The 8843-nt window shown below is 51.0% G+C and overlaps 1 non-coding gene across 1 annotated transcript; it reads left to right on the forward strand.

Annotated features, from left to right (window-relative positions):
* The first annotated feature begins 421 nt into the window (after window positions 1-421).
* On the forward strand, window positions 422-501 carry TRNAS-CGA. Its single transcript has one exon. It is a non-coding gene; the product is annotated as a tRNA-Ser (tRNA).
* Window positions 502-8843: the final 8342 nt, after the last annotated feature.

Here is an 8843-nt window from a genome sequence, read left to right on the forward strand (position 1 = left end):
TGGGGAGGGATCCAATGGGGGAAGGAGGGGGCGGAGTTGGGGGGGCGAGTGTCCCTCCGGGCTCTGCCTGTGTGCCGAAGCAAAGAGCAAAATTGTTTGTTTGTCCAGTGTCCCGACCAAACATCGGTCGGGACGCGGGACAAACAGGCAAATATCGGGACAGTCCCGTTAAAATTGGGAAGTCTGGTCACTCTGCATCAGGCTTCAAGTTGAGAATCATTTCCCCTTCCCGCTCTGTGGGAGGGGAGACTTTTAAATGCGCTCTCTGTGCGACTGCACATGGCTAAGCAAAGAGAACAAACCCCCAATCCCCCCTGTGCTTTGGGGGCCAGGTTTGCGGTGGGAATTCTGTAGTTCAGATGACTTCACGCCTGGGCATTGGGATTATTTACCAGTTTCTCTGGCATTGGGGCATTTTTGTGCTGATGGCTGAGTGGTTAAGGCGTTGGAGTCGAACTCCAATAGGGTTCCCCTGTGCAGGTTCAAATCCTGCTCGCAGCGAGGCCTGTGTTTTAGCCAGTCCCTCACCCGGGCAATACTTCTGTCCAACCCCCTGAGACACTCTCAATTCTCTCCCCACCCCAAGTAAATTCTGTTCTGCTCCTTTCACAGAGATCCCTGGGACACCCCCTCACACTGTGTCCCTGAGGTGTCAGGCAAACTCTCAGCACCTGAAGCCTCTGCCACTCACCTGGTGCCCCATAGATCAGCCATAGCCCTGGTTCTGCTCCCCCCGCACCCTGATCCTCATCCCCAGCCAGAGCCCTCATCCCCCCGCACCCTGATCCTCAGCCCGAGCCAGAGCCCTCATCCCCCCGCACCCTGATCCTCAGCCCGAGCCAGAGCCCTCATCCCCCTGCACCCTGATCCTCAGCCCCAGCCAGAGCCCTCATCCCCCTGCACCCTAATCCTCAGCCCCAGCCAGAGCCCTCATCCCCCCGCACCCTGATCCTCAGCCCCAGCCAGAGCCCTCATCCCCCTGCACCCTAATCCTCAGCCCCAGCCCTGAGCCCTCATCCCCCCGCACCCTAATCCTCAGCCCCAGCCAGAGCCCTCGTCCCCCCACACCCTAATCCTCAGCCACAGCCCTGAGCGCCCCCCCATCATGAACCCTTCAGCCCCACAGCCCTCACCCCACACCCCAACCCTCTTCCTGAGCCCTCCTGCATCATGAACCCCTCATCCTCAGCCCCACAGCCCTCACCCCTGCACTCCCTCCTATCCCCAAACTCCCTCCCAGAGTATGCACCCCTTCCCAGAGCATGCACCCTCCCCTTCCTACACCCCCACCCCCAGCCCAGAACCTGCACCCAAACTCCGTCCCAAAGCCTGCACCCTTCACCCCCTCCTGCACACTCACCCCCTGCCCCAGCCCAGAGCCTGCACCCAAACTCCATCCCAAAGCCTGCACCCTGCACCCCTCCTGCACCCTAATCCCCAGCCCAGGATCTGCACCCTAGACCTCCCTCCCCCCCAGAGCCTTAGGCAGGTGGGGGCGGAGTTTGGGGGGGCGGAGTTGGGGGGCGGGTTCTGGGCACCACCAAAATTTCTACAAACTTGCCACCCATGAATGTGTTAGTGAATGTGTAAATGGATTGTTGTTTGTGCAAGTCCCATATGGTCTAGTGGCCAAGATTATTGGTGTTTTCATGCAGGCAGCCTGGATTCAATTCCCAGTGTGGGAACTGTCCAGAGCTTTTGCTCAGAGGGGAGGCAGGAAATGAAAAGAATGGGAAGGGAACTGGCCAGCAGGGGAGTTGGACAGTGTTGGGAGGGGATCCCAGAAGTGGGGGTGGAGGGCAGAGGTCTGAGGGGAGATCAGGGAAGGATCCCAGCTGTGTGGGAAGTTGACACTCTGGAGAGCACAGGCCTGGCATGGGGAGTGGGAGGAGTGACTCTGTCCTTCTAAACTCACCACCGGCAGACTCAGCAGGACTGGAAGAATTACGTATTTGTTGGTAAATGTCAATTTCTGTGTAAACACAAAACCCAATGGCAAAATATTTCCATCGATAATAATCAAAACTGACAGATGGGCAAAGTAAGAAACATGCTGCTTGAGAACGTGTCCTGTTCTAATCCTATAGGGGTCCCTTCTGCCTTAGGCACCACCATGTGGGTGTTTCATTTCCCTCCCCATTTTCACACAGAAACACAATTTCCTTTGTACAGATCCAAGAACAGCAAAACCTCCCTGTGTCTCTTGTCTGAGCCAGGGCATTCGATTCCATTGAAACCTTCTCTCCTGCAATGGCAATGGTCAGACAGAGGGGATGTGGCCACCTTCCCCCCCATCCCCTCCGGCAGTGAGATATTCCCTCTCCTCTTTATGCTGCTGTTGTTATTCCATGAGACTTCAAGGATGGAATAAAAAACTGAGTTTACTCCAGGAAAGAAAGGAGCCACCAACTCCCTGAAAAATCTCAGTGCCCAGAGAAAACCTGACCTGCTATTGGAATCACAGAGGTGCTGGCGATATGACGGGAAAAGGGACTGTCTGAATTGCAAAGGCAGGGAATGAACAATCTACAGCAGCATCATTAACCATAAACACACTCTAACCATGCTTCAGCCAGTAGGGAAATGGGCAGGAATTCTTGCTGTTCAGCCATGGCCACACATACAGAGCTGCACAGCAGTGAGTGTGCTGAGGAAGCTGGTCTGAGCAAACCATTGGAAATGACCCTTCAGTGAGAACAGAACCAGAGTGTAGAAAGGCCCCTGTGTTAAGTGGTTGTGGCTGAGAGCTTAGAGAGCTGGGCTAGAAAACCATGGGTGTCTTTCTGTGGAGGCTTGATTATTGCCAGCAAGCCAAGGCTGGTGTGTGGTATCTTCATGGCTGCACTTTCAGTGTCAGATCACCCACAGTGCGTCAAGTCTAGACGTATTCAGAGGCTAAGGACAAGTCAACATTTCAAACACTGTCTCTATGTCACTGCAGCTCATTAATGGAGATGCTCCATGCCAGGGTTTCTCAAACTTCCTTTCACTACAACCCCCTTCTGCCAAAAAAATTACTACATGGTCCCTGGGAAGGGAGGTGGAAGGATGCCATATCTTATACTGACATGGGCCAACTTCTCATAAACTCAAGGTTGGATCTGTGGGAAGACCGTCTCCCTACAGAAGAGACTAACACAATAGGAACAGGGATTCTTTGTTCAATCTGCAACTCTGAATAAGACACAATTCTTTAGTTCTTAGCTCCAACACCTGGCAATTTGCTGACCAGGCCTATCTTAGCAAGCAAGGCTTTCTGTTTACCCAGCTTTCTCTTAGCTGATCACGATTTGCTAGGCCTCTGGTCCCTTGACCACACTCTGGACTTTGGGTCTGGAAAAGAGCTAGCAAAATCCATAGACCAGGTTGTTATACAAAATGCAGATGGATTTTAACCCTTCACATTTAGTAATGGCAAAGTTCTTGGTTCAGGCTTGTAGCAGTGATGGAATAAACTGCAGGTTCAAATCAAGTCTCTGGAGTCCATCCACAGCTGGGATGGGTCATTCAGTCCTTTGTCTAGAGCTTCAGTTTGTAGCAAAGTCCCTCCAGAGGTATGAAGCAGGACTGAAGACAAGATGGAGATGAGGCATCAGCCTTGTATAGTCTCTTGCCAAGTGGTCTTTGCTTTCTTTGTCTCAAGGACACTCTATCCAGCATGTGGCATAGAAAAACCTTAGAGTTCTGTCCATAGGCAGGTCCCTGCGTACCTTGCTGAGGCACAAGGCGTATCTGCCTTCTCTCAATGGGTCGATTGTACAGCTGATGGTCCTTAATGAGCCATCAAGCAGGCTAGGCAGAACTGACACCAACTTGTCTGGCTGGGGTGTTCCCCGGAAGCGTAGCACAAGTTTGAAATATGGGCAGCATAGACCCAATATTCATAACGTCAACTACAAAAATGATACACCTATAGAAATAGCATAATTATAATCAGCCAATCAGAACCTCTCCATAGACCCCTTACACGACAACCTTTCTACCATATTGGCTGCAAATATAGAACAGTGGTCGCAACAGTGATCTATACCGTTACAGATTATGTCAATAACATCACAGGAGGTTGAAAAAGATGTTGTGAAATTGGAGCTGGGGCAGCAAAGAGCCACCAAATGTTCTGAGGGCTGGAGAAAAATGTCTTCTAGGGAGCAATTGAAAGACCTCAACCTGTTTAGCTTATCAAAAGAAGATTGACAGGTGACTTCATTGAAGTGTTGAAGGGCCTTAATGGAAAGAAAATATTGGGTATTAAAGGGCTCTTGAATCTAGCAAAGAAAGGCATAACAAGACCCAATGGCTGGAAGGTGAAAAGAGACAAATTCATATTACAACTAAGGCACAAAAATTCAACAGCGAGGATGTTTCACCACAGGAACAAGCTACCAAGGAAAGTGGTGGATTTGCCATCTCCTGATGTCATATAATGGAGACTAGATGCCTTTCTGGAATGTGTTTGCCCCAAAAGTAGCTCTGGTGTCATACAGGAGGCCTGTGATATGCAGGGGGTCAGATTAGATGCTCTAATGGTCTCTTCTGGCCATCAAGTCGACTAATTTCTGAAAAACTGAGTGTAGCATTGGGAGCAGTGTCTGATGTTTTCCTGTCTAGCCGGCTTGCTGCCTAGAACGAACGCTCCTTGAGTGGGGTGATCCACAGGGAGTAGCTCAAACCTGCAAAGTGCCTGGCCAGGGGCAGGACATTAGCACAGCAAGGGAGGGGTGTGGTAGTGACATCACAAAGGCCTTTTGCAGGCCCTCAGACTATTGGTCAAAGGTGGTGGGGAGGTGGTGACCTCACAGAGAGATGCTGACATCAGCCAGGCAGGACAGGGGCGAGGGGCCAGGGAAACCTCAGCGACCCCTGTGGCTTTGCTTCAGCAAGTCTCCTTCTCCAGGTCTCTCTTTGAGGACTGAGAGAGTATTCAGGTTCACGTACGTGAGCACCAGGAGAAACCTCTTTCTAGTTTTCTCCTTCCCTTTTCCTGATTTTACTAGAAAACAGAAGTCCCTGTTTAGAAGGTAAGAGCCTCCTCGAGGGAAGGGGTGTCCTGGGGGTGTCACAGTTCAGATGCCAGTGGCCCCCCATGTAAGGAAGTTCCCGCCTCCAGCTCTGTGTTCGCAGGGCGGGAGAGAGCAGCATCCACGGCAGTGATTTGCTCCTGGCTGCCGGAGCAGAGCAGCAGGCTCAGCTGTGAGAACTTCCCGGAGCGATGAAAGGGGAGGGGCCCAAGGCTCTGTAGCAGGAATGCAGGACAGGCGAGTTCACGGCGGGCATTGTGGGATACTGGAGGAGGCCAGTTATGGTGATATAATGAACAGCAGTGTTTACTCTGTTAATTTAAGTTTGCTGCAAAAAGCTCCAGACCTCTCATCAAAGTCGTTTTATTTTGTCAGCAAAACAGGGCAGTTTTGTCACCAGACGTGGCATTGCAGTGTGTACACCAGCCACAAGCTACCGACCGAGAGAGCTTTGTGTGTTTGTCACACACCTGAGCAATATAAGTCTGCTGAAACAACTTTGTAGTGCAGACCTGGCCAAAGATTCACACACACACACACACACACACACACACACACACACACACACACACACACACACACACACACACACACACACACACACACACACACACACACACACACACAGAGCTTGCAAGGAAAACGTCACCTGCTCCTCTGCTTTGCAGAATCCAAACACAAGCAAAGCTTGTCAGGCCCTGGTGGAGATGGCAGGAAGTCAGGTGTGGGCAGACACTCTGATTTAGCCACCCACAGGCACCATGGCTTAGCTGGCTTAAAGCATCTGTTTCATAAACAGACTATCCTGGGTTCCACTCCCAGTGGTGCCTTGTTGACGGGTTGTTAGGGCATCTGGTATTGGCTACTGTCAGAAGACAAGATTCAGAGCTAGATGGGCCTTTGGTCTGGCCCAGTGTGGTTTTTCTTATGGTTTAAATTACACTCACAGGCACTGATAACAGAGTTACTGAAAGTTTGGGAGTTAAGAGCTGGTAGGTCAGTGGTCCAGTCCCCACACAGATGACCCCTGTCTCCCTCTGGTACAGGGGCAGGTCTGAGCTCTCACCCAAATGCTCATTGTGGCTGCCAGAATCTGTGGGCAGCTTGTTTAGTTGATGCCAAAGGTTGGATCCTGCTTTGTGCACCGTGTGTGAGAATGAAAATCCTAAACCGCCCTTTGAAATAACGAATGCAGCAGGACGTGTTATTGTCCCCGCCCCCAAGCAGACAGACCAATGGAGAAATGCCGTCGAGTCCAAGGTAATACTCCACTGCCATTTTACCTTTTTTGCTGGCTAAACTCCTTCTTATCTGCCCGGCCCAGGCTGTCCTAAGCTGCTGCTCCCGGCCTGCTCTAGAGTCAAACACGCAGGGCCCCCAGGGGAACAGAGGCTGGGACAGGGCAGCAGCCTGGGCTGGGCTGGGAAGATGCTGGGAGTTCTCGTTCCCTGAGAACTGGCCCGGCTCCCTTCTCAACAGCAAACAAATCAATTCCACGTTCCCTCCCCAGAAAAACCAGCCTGGAGCCAAGGGCAGCAGGGGACGATTCCCTCCAGTTCCCACTGAGGCAGGAGAGAAGCCAGGGTGTTTCTAGCAGAGCTTATGGAACTGACGTGGGGAAACCAGCCTTTAATAACAGGCAGTTCCTGTTTAAGCTCAGTGTTTTTAACAATTTCTACAACATTAAAAAACCCTTTAATCGTGGTGTCACCATCCATAAAATTGCTTCAGCCTTACAGGTTCCCAAGTGCACAACTAAACATCTCTTCAAATCCAAGGGAGTGGAGATCAGTCAGTGTTCAGAGTCATCCCACATAAAAGAACCATATTGTGGTACATACTGGCCCCATCATGTGGCCATCACCTTTCCCTCCTCCTCCAGAGTCAGAATGTGACCAGCTCACACTGAGGGGGTGCAACACCCCTCCCTTGGTCTCTGTGCCAGAGCTCCTATCAGCTCAGTGTCCTTCCCACAAGAGTTGGCTGCTGAGAGGCTTGCAATGGGGTAAATGAAGGCAGAGGAGGATTGTTCCTGATGGGTTTTCTTTGTGTTGCTCTGTGATCCTGCTGAAGGAAGCATCATTTGTGTTTGTTTCAGTGTCTTGGGTTGGGCTCAGGTTGTGACCCTGAGTACAGGGATTCCTGTACTTTCTGCTCTTAGCCCCATAGGGAATGGACAATGGAGCAGCTTCAGAAATTGGATAGAAAGTAGCCTAAGAAGAGCCTGGTCTACACTAGGCGTTTAAATCGGTTTTAGGAGCGTAAAACTGATTAACGCCACAACCGTCCACACTAGGAGGCACCTTATATCGATTTTAATGGCTCTTTAAATCAGTTTCTGTACTCCTCCCCGACGAGAGGAGTAGCGCTAATATCGGTATTAACATATTGGAATAGGGTTAGTGTGGCCGCAAATCGACGGTATTGGCCTCCGGGCGGTATCCCACAGTGCACCAGTGACCGCTCTGGACAGCACTCTGAACTCGGATGCACTGGCCAGGTAGACAGGAAAAGCCCCACGAACTTTTGAAATTCATTTCCTGCTTGCCCAGCGTGGAGAGCTCATCAGCACAGGTGACCACGCACAGCTCATCAGCACAGGTAACAATGCAGTCTCCTGAGAATCGAAAAAGAGCCCCAGCATGGACTGCATGGGAGGTACTGGATCTGATCGCTATATGGGGAGAGGATTCAGTGCTAACAGAACTGTGTTCCAAAAGACGAAATGAAATAGTATTTGAAAGAATTTCTAAGGCTATGACGGATAAAGGCCACAGCAGGGACTCAGTGCAGTGCAGAGTGAAAGTTAAGGAGCTCAGACAAGCCTACCAGAAAACCAAAGAAGCAAACAGAAGGTCCGGGGCAGGTCGAAAAACATGCCGCTTCTATGCTGAGCTGCATGCAATTTTAGGGGGCTGCGCCACAAGTACCCCACCGCTGACCGTGGATTCCGAGGTGGGGGTTGTAATCTCTGCCATGGCTGAGAATTATGCAGACGGGGAAGATGAAGATGAAGAAGAGGAGGAAGACCTAGCAGAGAGCACACAGCACTCCGTGAGCCCCAGCAGCCAGGAGCTTTTTCTCACCCTGACGGAATTACCCTGCTCCCAGCCCTCCCAAGCAACTATCCCAGACAATGACGCCATGGAAGGGACCTCTGGTGAGTGAACCTTTGCAAATAGCAAACATTGTTTTTTAAGCAAGCGTTTTTTAATGATTGATTTGCCCTGAGGACTTGGGACGCATTCGCAGACAGTATAGTTACTTAGAAAAGTTTGTTAACATGTCCGGGGATTGAAAGGAAATCCTCCGGGGCATCTCGATGAAGCGCTCCTGGAGGTACTCCAGAAGCCTTTGCAGAAGGTTTCTGGGCAAGGCAGCCTTGTTCCGCCCACCATGGTAGGAAACTTTACCACGCCATGCATGTAGCAAGTAATCAGGTATCATTGCATGGCAAAGCATAGCAGCGTATGGTCCCGGTGACTGCTGGCATTCAAGAAGCATCCGCTCTTTATCTTGTTGTGTTATCCTCAGCAAAGTGATATCGTTCAGGATAACTTGGTTAAAAATCAGGAATTTAAGTAAGGGGGGTGGCCATTTTACTACTGGGTTCGTGGACTGCAGCAGCTTAAAAAAAAACCTTTCCTGCACGTAGCGAAGCGGGGGGAGGGGAGGAGTGAAATGCCAATGATATTTTTTGTGTTTGGTCACCGGCGATCTTCCCCAAGCTACCAGCCACACAGTGGGTGGGGGGGTGGGAAGGTTGTTGATTAGCAGGGAGCTAGCATGGTATTAGCCATGCGTTGGGGGGGAGGGGTAAATCAC

Source organism: Mauremys reevesii, linkage group 23, assembly GCF_016161935.1.
Source record: "Mauremys reevesii isolate NIE-2019 linkage group 23, ASM1616193v1, whole genome shotgun sequence".
Lineage (NCBI taxonomy): Eukaryota > Metazoa > Chordata > Testudines > Geoemydidae > Mauremys > Mauremys reevesii.